The sequence below is a fragment of the Mytilus edulis genome, chromosome 5 (genome assembly GCF_963676685.1).
Source record: "Mytilus edulis chromosome 5, xbMytEdul2.2, whole genome shotgun sequence".
NCBI classification, from domain to species: Eukaryota; Metazoa; Mollusca; class Bivalvia; order Mytilida; family Mytilidae; genus Mytilus; species Mytilus edulis.
This window is the reverse complement of record NC_092348.1, coordinates 66,152,145-66,164,403: the sequence shown is the minus strand read 5'-3', so window position 1 is coordinate 66,164,403 and position 12,259 is coordinate 66,152,145. Positions and strand designations below refer to the sequence as shown.

At 33.8% G+C, this 12,259-nt stretch overlaps 1 protein-coding gene across 1 annotated transcript in view; it reads right to left on the bottom strand.

Annotated features, from left to right (window-relative positions):
• Positions 1-11,736, bottom strand: part of LOC139524259 (uncharacterized) — an 80,062-nt gene extending 68,326 nt beyond the window's left edge. The window contains exon 1 of the mRNA XM_071318986.1: positions 11,442-11,736. The gene's annotated coding sequence lies outside the window, so the exon portion shown is untranslated. The remainder of the gene's footprint in view (positions 1-11,441) is intronic.
• Between the last annotated feature and the right edge of the window lie 523 nt (positions 11,737-12,259).

Here is a 12,259-nt window from a genome sequence, read left to right as displayed (position 1 = left end):
AAAGGGGGAAAAAAATCTTTCAATTAAACAAATAATTTAGTATATTTATATACAATCCGTATACTCCTGGTCCGGGGTTATATCAGGTCACAGTCCGGACTCGCCTAATATTAATTTGTTGATTCTCGGGTAAACGTCTTTTATTAATGTTTCCGACGACAATCCAATAAGGAAAAAGTTGAATGAATAAAAAAGAATAAGTTCGTCTCATCAAATAATTTGTGAAGTTTTATATCGCTATCGATGTCTACAGTTTGCGAATACACCTAGTCCGGGGTTACTTCAGGTCACCATCCGGACTCGCCTATTACATTTAATTTTTTCGTTAAATGTCGGATAAATATCTTATAACTTTCTTATGTGTTACATGCTTGATCAAATGTCCCGTCAATATACTTTACGACAATAAACAGTTTACATACAGTTAGTCGTCGTAATGCAATACACGCAGGTATAGTAAACTTCAAGCTGGTCCGGGGTCATGTCAGGTCACAGTCCGGACTCACCTGTTCAAGATTGTGTATTACATTGTTGAACGCCGCTTTAGTGTCGTTTAATGATTTTCCCGATGACAATCGAATAACTAAAGAAATAGAGAAATGAATAAAGGAAAAGTAAAAAGCAAAAAGGGGGAAAAAAATCTTTCAATTAAACAAATAATTTAGTATATTTATATACAATCCGTATACTCCTGGTCCGGGGTTATATCAGGTCACAGTCCGGACTCGCCTAATATTAATTTGTTGATTCTCGGGTAAACGTCTTTTATTAATGTTTCCGACGACAATCCAATAAGGAAAAAGTTGAATGAATAAAAAAGAATAAGTTCGTCTCATCAAATAATTTGTGAAGTTTTATATCGCTATCGATGTCTATAGTTTGCGAATACACCTAGTCCGGGGTTACTTCAGGTCACCATCCGGACTCGCCTATTACATTTAATTTTTTCGTTAAATGTCGGATAAATATCTTATAACTTTCTTATGTGTTACATGCTTGATCAAATGTCCCGTCAATATACTTTACGACAATAAACAGTTTACATACAGTTAGTCGTCGTAATGCAATACACGCAGGTATAGTAAACTTCAAGCTGGTCCGGGGTCATGTCAGGTCACAGTCCGGACTCACCTGTTCAAGATTGTGTATTACATTGTTGAACGCCGCTTTAGTGTCGTTTAATGATTTTCCCGATGACAATCGAATAACTAAAGAAATAGAGAAATGAATAAAGGAAAAGTAAAAAGCAAAAAGGGGGAAAAAAATCTTTCAATTAAACAAATAATTTAGTATATTTATATACAATCCGTATACTCCTGGTCCGGGGTTATATCAGGTCACAGTCCGGACTCGCCTAATATTAATTTGTTGATTCTCGGGTAAACGTCTTTTATTAATGTTTCCGACGACAATCCAATAAGGAAAAAGTTGAATGAATAAAAAAGAATAAGTTCGTCTCATCAAATAATTTGTGAAGTTTTATATCGCTATCGATGTCTACAGTTTGCGAATACACCTAGTCCGGGGTTACTTCAGGTCACCATCCGGACTCGCCTATTACATTTAATTTTTTCGTTAAATGTCGGATAAATATCTTATAACTTTCTTATGTGTTACATGCTTGATCAAATGTCCCGTCAATATACTTTACGACAATAAACAGTTTACATACAGTTAGTCGTCGTAATGCAATACACGCAGGTATAGTAAACTTCAAGCTGGTCCGGGGTCATGTCAGGTCACAGTCCGGACTCACCTGTTCAAGATTGTGTATTACATTGTTGAACGCCGCTTTAGTGTCGTTTAATGATTTTCCCGATGACAATCGAATAACTAAAGAAATAGAGAAATGAATAAAGGAAAAGTAAAAAGCAAAAAGGGGGAAAAAAATCTTTCAATTAAACAAATAATTTAGTATATTTATATACAATCCGTATACTCCTGGTCCGGGGTTATATCAGGTCACAGTCCGGACTCGCCTAATATTAATTTGTTGATTCTCGGGTAAACGTCTTTTATTAATGTTTCCGACGACAATCCAATAAGGAAAAAGTTGAATGAATAAAAAAGAATAAGTTCGTCTCATCAAATAATTTGTGAAGTTTTATATCGCTATCGATGTCTATAGTTTGCGAATACACCTAGTCCGGGGTTACTTCAGGTCACCATCCGGACTCGCCTATTACATTTAATTTTTTCGTTAAATGTCGGATAAATATCTTATAACTTTCTTATGTGTTACATGCTTGATCAAATGTCCCGTCAATATACTTTACGACAATAAACAGTTTACATACAGTTAGTCGTCGTAATGCAATACACGCAGGTATAGTAAACTTCAAGCTGGTCCGGGGTCATGTCAGGTCACAGTCCGGACTCACCTGTTCAAGATTGTGTATTACATTGTTGAACGCCGCTTTAGTGTCGTTTAATGATTTTCCCGATGACAATCGAATAACTAAAGAAATAGAGAAATGAATAAAGGAAAAGTAAAAAGCAAAAAGGGGGAAAAAAATCTTTCAATTAAACAAATAATTTAGTATATTTATATACAATCCGTATACTCCTGGTCCGGGGTTATATCAGGTCACAGTCCGGACTCGCCTAATATTAATTTGTTGATTCTCGGGTAAACGTCTTTTATTAATGTTTCCGACGACAATCCAATAAGGAAAAAGTTGAATGAATAAAAAAGAATAAGTTCGTCTCATCAAATAATTTGTGAAGTTTTATATCGCTATCGATGTCTACAGTTTGCGAATACACCTAGTCCGGGGTTACTTCAGGTCACCATCCGGACTCGCCTATTACATTTAATTTTTTCGTTAAATGTCGGATAAATATCTTATAACTTTCTTATGTGTTACATGCTTGATCAAATGTCCCGTCAATATACTTTACGACAATAAACAGTTTACATACAGTTAGTCGTCGTAATGCAATACACGCAGGTATAGTAAACTTCAAGCTGGTCCGGGGTCATGTCAGGTCACAGTCCGGACTCACCTGTTCAAGATTGTGTATTACATTGTTGAACGCCGCTTTAGTGTCGTTTAATGATTTTCCCGATGACAATCGAATAACTAAAGAAATAGAGAAATGAATAAAGGAAAAGTAAAAAGCAAAAAGGGGGAAAAAAATCTTTCAATTAAACAAATAATTTAGTATATTTATATACAATCCGTATACTCCTGGTCCGGGGTTATATCAGGTCACAGTCCGGACTCGCCTAATATTAATTTGTTGATTCTCGGGTAAACGTCTTTTATTAATGTTTCCGACGACAATCCAATAAGGAAAAAGTTGAATGAATAAAAAAGAATAAGTTCGTCTCATCAAATAATTTGTGAAGTTTTATATCGCTATCGATGTCTATAGTTTGCGAATACACCTAGTCCGGGGTTACTTCAGGTCACCATCCGGACTCGCCTATTACATTTAATTTTTTCGTTAAATGTCGGATAAATATCTTATAACTTTCTTATGTGTTACATGCTTGATCAAATGTCCCGTCAATATACTTTACGACAATAAACAGTTTACATACAGTTAGTCGTCGTAATGCAATACACGCAGGTATAGTAAACTTCAAGCTGGTCCGGGGTCATGTCAGGTCACAGTCCGGACTCACCTGTTCAAGATTGTGTATTACATTGTTGAACGCCGCTTTAGTGTCGTTTAATGATTTTCCCGATGACAATCGAATAACTAAAGAAATAGAGAAATGAATAAAGGAAAAGTAAAAAGCAAAAAGGGGGAAAAAAATCTTTCAATTAAACAAATAATTTAGTATATTTATATACAATCCGTATACTCCTGGTCCGGGGTTATATCAGGTCACAGTCCGGACTCGCCTAATATTAATTTGTTGATTCTCGGGTAAACGTCTTTTATTAATGTTTCCGACGACAATCCAATAAGGAAAAAGTTGAATGAATAAAAAAGAATAAGTTCGTCTCATCAAATAATTTGTGAAGTTTTATATCGCTATCGATGTCTACAGTTTGCGAATACACCTAGTCCGGGGTTACTTCAGGTCACCATCCGGACTCGCCTATTACATTTAATTTTTTCGTTAAATGTCGGATAAATATCTTATAACTTTCTTATGTGTTACATGCTTGATCAAATGTCCCGTCAATATACTTTACGACAATAAACAGTTTACATACAGTTAGTCGTCGTAATGCAATACACGCAGGTATAGTAAACTTCAAGCTGGTCCGGGGTCATGTCAGGTCACAGTCCGGACTCACCTGTTCAAGATTGTGTATTACATTGTTGAACGCCGCTTTAGTGTCGTTTAATGATTTTCCCGATGACAATCGAATAACTAAAGAAATAGAGAAATGAATAAAGGAAAAGTAAAAAGCAAAAAGGGGGAAAAAAATCTTTCAATTAAACAAATAATTTAGTATATTTATATACAATCCGTATACTCCTGGTCCGGGGTTATATCAGGTCACAGTCCGGACTCGCCTAATATTAATTTGTTGATTCTCGGGTAAACGTCTTTTATTAATGTTTCCGACGACAATCCAATAAGGAAAAAGTTGAATGAATAAAAAAGAATAAGTTCGTCTCATCAAATAATTTGTGAAGTTTTATATCGCTATCGATGTCTATAGTTTGCGAATACACCTAGTCCGGGGTTACTTCAGGTCACCATCCGGACTCGCCTATTACATTTAATTTTTTCGTTAAATGTCGGATAAATATCTTATAACTTTCTTATGTGTTACATGCTTGATCAAATGTCCCGTCAATATACTTTACGACAATAAACAGTTTACATACAGTTAGTCGTCGTAATGCAATACACGCAGGTATAGTAAACTTCAAGCTGGTCCGGGGTCATGTCAGGTCACAGTCCGGACTCACCTGTTCAAGATTGTGTATTACATTGTTGAACGCCGCTTTAGTGTCGTTTAATGATTTTCCCGATGACAATCGAATAACTAAAGAAATAGAGAAATGAATAAAGGAAAAGTAAAAAGCAAAAAGGGGGAAAAAAATCTTTCAATTAAACAAATAATTTAGTATATTTATATACAATCCGTATACTCCTGGTCCGGGGTTATATCAGGTCACAGTCCGGACTCGCCTAATATTAATTTGTTGATTCTCGGGTAAACGTCTTTTATTAATGTTTCCGACGACAATCCAATAAGGAAAAAGTTGAATGAATAAAAAAGAATAAGTTCGTCTCATCAAATAATTTGTGAAGTTTTATATCGCTATCGATGTCTACAGTTTGCGAATACACCTAGTCCGGGGTTACTTCAGGTCACCATCCGGACTCGCCTATTACATTTAATTTTTTCGTTAAATGTCGGATAAATATCTTATAACTTTCTTATGTGTTACATGCTTGATCAAATGTCCCGTCAATATACTTTACGACAATAAACAGTTTACATACAGTTAGTCGTCGTAATGCAATACACGCAGGTATAGTAAACTTCAAGCTGGTCCGGGGTCATGTCAGGTCACAGTCCGGACTCACCTGTTCAAGATTGTGTATTACATTGTTGAACGCCGCTTTAGTGTCGTTTAATGATTTTCCCGATGACAATCGAATAACTAAAGAAATAGAGAAATGAATAAAGGAAAAGTAAAAAGCAAAAAGGGGGAAAAAAATCTTTCAATTAAACAAATAATTTAGTATATTTATATACAATCCGTATACTCCTGGTCCGGGGTTATATCAGGTCACAGTCCGGACTCGCCTAATATTAATTTGTTGATTCTCGGGTAAACGTCTTTTATTAATGTTTCCGACGACAATCCAATAAGGAAAAAGTTGAATGAATAAAAAAGAATAAGTTCGTCTCATCAAATAATTTGTGAAGTTTTATATCGCTATCGATGTCTATAGTTTGCGAATACACCTAGTCCGGGGTTACTTCAGGTCACCATCCGGACTCGCCTATTACATTTAATTTTTTCGTTAAATGTCGGATAAATATCTTATAACTTTCTTATGTGTTACATGCTTGATCAAATGTCCCGTCAATATACTTTACGACAATAAACAGTTTACATACAGTTAGTCGTCGTAATGCAATACACGCAGGTATAGTAAACTTCAAGCTGGTCCGGGGTCATGTCAGGTCACAGTCCGGACTCACCTGTTCAAGATTGTGTATTACATTGTTGAACGCCGCTTTAGTGTCGTTTAATGATTTTCCCGATGACAATCGAATAACTAAAGAAATAGAGAAATGAATAAAGGAAAAGTAAAAAGCAAAAAGGGGGAAAAAAATCTTTCAATTAAACAAATAATTTAGTATATTTATATACAATCCGTATACTCCTGGTCCGGGGTTATATCAGGTCACAGTCCGGACTCGCCTAATATTAATTTGTTGATTCTCGGGTAAACGTCTTTTATTAATGTTTCCGACGACAATCCAATAAGGAAAAAGTTGAATGAATAAAAAAGAATAAGTTCGTCTCATCAAATAATTTGTGAAGTTTTATATCGCTATCGATGTCTACAGTTTGCGAATACACCTAGTCCGGGGTTACTTCAGGTCACCATCCGGACTCGCCTATTACATTTAATTTTTTCGTTAAATGTCGGATAAATATCTTATAACTTTCTTATGTGTTACATGCTTGATCAAATGTCCCGTCAATATACTTTACGACAATAAACAGTTTACATACAGTTAGTCGTCGTAATGCAATACACGCAGGTATAGTAAACTTCAAGCTGGTCCGGGGTCATGTCAGGTCACAGTCCGGACTCACCTGTTCAAGATTGTGTATTACATTGTTGAACGCCGCTTTAGTGTCGTTTAATGATTTTCCCGATGACAATCGAATAACTAAAGAAATAGAGAAATGAATAAAGGAAAAGTAAAAAGCAAAAAGGGGGAAAAAAATCTTTCAATTAAACAAATAATTTAGTATATTTATATACAATCCGTATACTCCTGGTCCGGGGTTATATCAGGTCACAGTCCGGACTCGCCTAATATTAATTTGTTGATTCTCGGGTAAACGTCTTTTATTAATGTTTCCGACGACAATCCAATAAGGAAAAAGTTGAATGAATAAAAAAGAATAAGTTCGTCTCATCAAATAATTTGTGAAGTTTTATATCGCTATCGATGTCTATAGTTTGCGAATACACCTAGTCCGGGGTTACTTCAGGTCACCATCCGGACTCGCCTATTACATTTAATTTTTTCGTTAAATGTCGGATAAATATCTTATAACTTTCTTATGTGTTACATGCTTGATCAAATGTCCCGTCAATATACTTTACGACAATAAACAGTTTACATACAGTTAGTCGTCGTAATGCAATACACGCAGGTATAGTAAACTTCAAGCTGGTCCGGGGTCATGTCAGGTCACAGTCCGGACTCACCTGTTCAAGATTGTGTATTATATGGATGATCGATCGCTGCTTTAATTTTATTGGAGCAATTCCAACTTTGTATGATCATCCAATCAGGAGCCGCAGAAGATTTTATTCAGAGTACCATCTTGGGGTAAAAAATATCCCGGTTATCCCGGTTTACGTATACGGCCTTGTAAACTTTTGCCACTCATTATATATAACACAAGAATATTTCTTACCAAAGGAATACTACTGATACGGAGATTACGTGAATAATTCATAAGCGATGTATCTTAGTTTATTTTGACAATGGCTGCTAAAATAAAATTATTTCACTATATTGAACATTTTTATTTTTATTTATTATTTCATTATATCTCGGAGCTAATGCCCCTTTAAATCTAACTTATATACATGCTAGATTATGATTGATAGTGTAGTCTTTGACACTTTTTGCGTGAAACATTGGATTGTTGAATTATTTTAATAGACTTTGTGATGACAATCAAATGAGCAAGTAAATCTTTTTTTATTATTTTACGGCAGAAAAAAATGGAGTAATTAAAATAACATGTTATTGACAAGTGAAGCGTTATTTTCGATGTTGATATAAGAATAAGAATGATGTGATGTGATGTGATTGCCAATGAGACAGCTGACAAAAGAAGACCAAATGACACAGACATTAACAACTATAATAGTTCACCGTACGACCTTCAAAAATGAGCAAATTCCATACCGGAAAGCAATAATGAAAGATAAACAAATGTATTACACACCAACAAACGACAACCACTAAATTGCAGGCTCCTGACTTGGGACAAGCACATACTTAATGTTGCCAGTTTTAACTCTTTTGAAGGCACCAACCCTCCCCTAACCTGGAACAGTGATGTAAAATAAGAACAAACTATAAAAATCAGTTGACAAACTATTAACTCATCAGATGGATACAAATAGATTTACAAAAAAAAAGTATACTTGGGTTGGTACTTATACTTGGATGGGTATTTATACAACTGATACAGCGACACAACAGAACGACACCAACTACATATATGAGAATACTCGCAGTTACTGATCACAGCTAGTACAAAAAAGCAATCCATCAAAGTTCATACTAGGATGAAATTTGAAAAAAAAGGCAGGACAGGAGTTTTGATTTAAAAAAAGGCAGGATGAACAACTTGGCAAAAAAAAAAAAGATAGGATGACAATTTATGTAAAAAAAGTTAGGATAAACTAAGAAAAAAAAGGGGCAAGACCGAAAAGAGTGAAAATAAAAAGGCAGGACAGAGATTACAATTAAAAAAAAGGCAGGACAAAATTCCCCCCCCCCCCAAAAAAAAATCAAATGGTAGCTCCCTTATTTAAACACTGAATTGCCAATAGTCTTAATGTAATGTATTTTGTAAGTAATTCCTGGTTGTGTCTTCTTTTTTCTTTTTCTTTCTATAAACCAATATCCTAAAGCGAGTGTAAACCTTTGTCAATAATTCATTCTGAGGAACAGTATTAGAGATCATAAGAATTTAGAGAAACAATTAAAAGTCATATGAATTCGGAGGAACAGTATAAGTCTTAGAGATTATAATAACTCGGAGGAACAATAAAAAGTCTCAAGGCTTCTGAGGAACATCAAGAGATCATAAGAATTCGGATGAACAATCAAAAGGCATAAGAATTCGAAGGAACAATAAAAAGTCATAAGAATTCTGAGGAACAATAAGATAAAGGAATTTGGAGAAACAATAAGATATCATGAGAGTTCGGAGGAACAATAAGATATCATAAGAATTCGGAAGAACAATAAGAGATCATAGGAATTCTTATGATACTAGTTGACAATTCATAACAAATGTACAATTGGCTAACGAAAGAGGTTTATATTGATGAATAGAAAGTGACATTCACCTACAATTTACCTGTGCACAATCGGCGCAAATGAAAGATCGAAACTATTAAAAATCGGCGCAAATGTCAAACACCCAATAAAACACGAGACTTTCATTACACAGTGACATAACGCCAATTGCCTGTATATATATATCTTTATTCTCAATAAACCATCATTTTGACAAGGTATAGAGAAAATACATATTTACAATATATACAGTTTCTTAGAGAAATATAAACACACCGGCGAATTATTTAGAAAAGTAGGAATTCTATTTTTCCCTTAATGTCTAGAAGAAGAAAACAATACACAAAAAAATATAACCTCGAATGTTTCAAACTATTGCGCTTTACTCTTCCTATGAAAAGAATTTAATTTGCTTTCATTGATAATAAAAAGATTTTATTAATTTCCATAAAACAATAACGACAAAGGAATTATTATATATCTCTTCCTTACTCACTTTACTGTTTTTTGTTCAATTTTGCGCTCGGAATGTTGATTTCTTTTTTTTTTAATTTATATATACTGTAACTTATTATATGACAGTAATCTTTAAAAAAAATCAAAGTGGTAAAAAACCCACAGTCCGGGTCCGGCATTCAGTCCGGGTCCGGCGGCCAGTCCGGGTCCGGGTCCGGGTTTCATACCAAAGTCCGGGTCCGGAGTCCGGTCCGGTCCGTGTTTCAGTACGTACCTTATGAGTTGCTGTCTCATTAATGCGTTAATGCCTCATGTATACTTTTATTCATAAAAAAAAGCTCACAGCTACAACAATTTTGGTCATACATCACTTAAAATACCGTAACATTTAACAGATAATCCTTTATTAATAACATCTACTTTTTTTAATTTTGTTTTGGTTACAACTGAATAAGTAATTACTATATATATATGTAGTATAATTGTGTAAAAATGCTATATTTAATCACTGGTTACAGTGTTATTGGTTTCGTAATTTTCAACAACAAAGGTTACTAGGACAAAGTGACTTTAATAACATCTAAAAAAAAAATTAACTGAATCAAAGTATTTTGTTAAATGTTATATTTAATGACAGTGTAATAATTGTCGTTATTTTCTAAAAAAAAATATTACAAAAATATGACATAGTGACTTGATTGATGTTTGTAACCTTACGGGAAGTCGATATCGTCACAGATTACATTGTCATTTATGGTGGTTCTAGGACAATTACATGTATGATGTTTGAAATAACACTAATTGAAACATATGTTGTTTTGCTAGTGTCCATGAAAAATGAGACTCAAAAGTAGATACTTTTATACATTTGCTGATAATTTCTGAAATATATTCTAAAAACTGGTATTTTGCATAAGGGCAGCCAACTCGGTTTCATATTTGAACGCAGAAAGTACGGATTTTAGGGACAAATACAATTACATATTACATTTCAGTAACTTTGTGTCATTTCAGAAAGTACTTTAAATTAGATTTCGTATTACAGAGTAAAAAAACGGCAAATTTGTAGACCTCTGTTAAGATGGTTCGATTTACAGATATCTTTATACAGTTATTTTTCACATACTAGTAATTGGCATTTAAAGTTTTGAATTTTTTTTAATACTCAAATCTTAATTTGACGATAGGAAACAATAAAATTTGTTGCTTTTTTATTCTAAATTACATGATTTCTACAATCAGATTCGGTAACTTACACAGGCGGCATTACCAACACGTTTACCAACTATGTTCTTATTAAAACATTAAAAAAAACTTCAGCTCCCTCTCTGACTATATCAACTCCCCACAAGTTATTTTTTAATTATTAACTTTCATTTGATTACTTTTATTTTTACAACATCATTTATTTTGTATTAATTTTTATAAACAGCATAAAGTGGCTACACAGTTCTACTCATTATTAGAACAAATTTTTCACACTGCAAAAATGTCTGCGCAATGATTTAAATAATACATTTGAAAAATGCATTCTATACACAAATCACACTATTAACCTTCCATACTTTTTCCCACACCTATGATGCAACATTTTGTATGTACACATAAAAATGAGACAGTTTTCTACTTCTCTAAATGTTATTACAGCGATTACATTGATTCCTCATAGACTTTTTAAAAAAATCATGCATTAAGAATATAAGAAATATATTTTATCGATATTTTTGAAAATAAATTCACTGTTATAAAAATTTAAAGAAAGCTTACCTACTCTTCGACTGCTGTTGGTGATCGTATTAACAGATGTGTAACATCTCAATTAAATACAATCAAATGAAAATGTCACTAAGGTCCGTGTAGAATTGTTGCCAATGATATGATTACAAATGCAAAGTTATTATATTATCAAATGATTTTGTTTTCAAAGTCTTCATGGAATAACATATGGATAACTCATCAATTTCAATCGATATGTATGAGCGTTATTCCTGTGTAGATTCGGCAAAGAACATATTTGTTATTATTGTATGTGTGCTGTCTGCATATCAACACGTAATTGAACGAGATTTGACCTCTCATCAGCTGGTACATGTACATGTACATCCTGGCTACAATGAAATGTCTCTTAGACAAAAACATTCAGACCGTCTGATGAAGTTATTCCAGGCAAGACAAGCTAATTCGCAGAATTTAAAGTACTATGGGCAATTTAATTGTCCGTGTCCCAAAATTAAAGCAACGTCACGTCATTATTAAGCAGTCACAACGTTTTGGTATACTTTTTTTTCATTTCACCCAGAGTTCCCCATTTCCATTCTCAATTTTATTTGTATATTTTTTTTCAATTATATTTATTTATCGGCATGATTAGGGTTGTCCCAGCTTTTGCTTATACAGTCTCACTTTGCAATTTGAGACATATAATTTCGAGTGCAAAACAACATTTGAACACAAGGTAATTTGAATGATTCGTTCACTCTAGAATAGAGTTGTTGCATGTAAAATGCTTGTTTTATTCAGGACTGCCTCAAAACTAGGGTTATAACTTTGTAATAATGGAACAACCATTTTACTTCAACGATTTG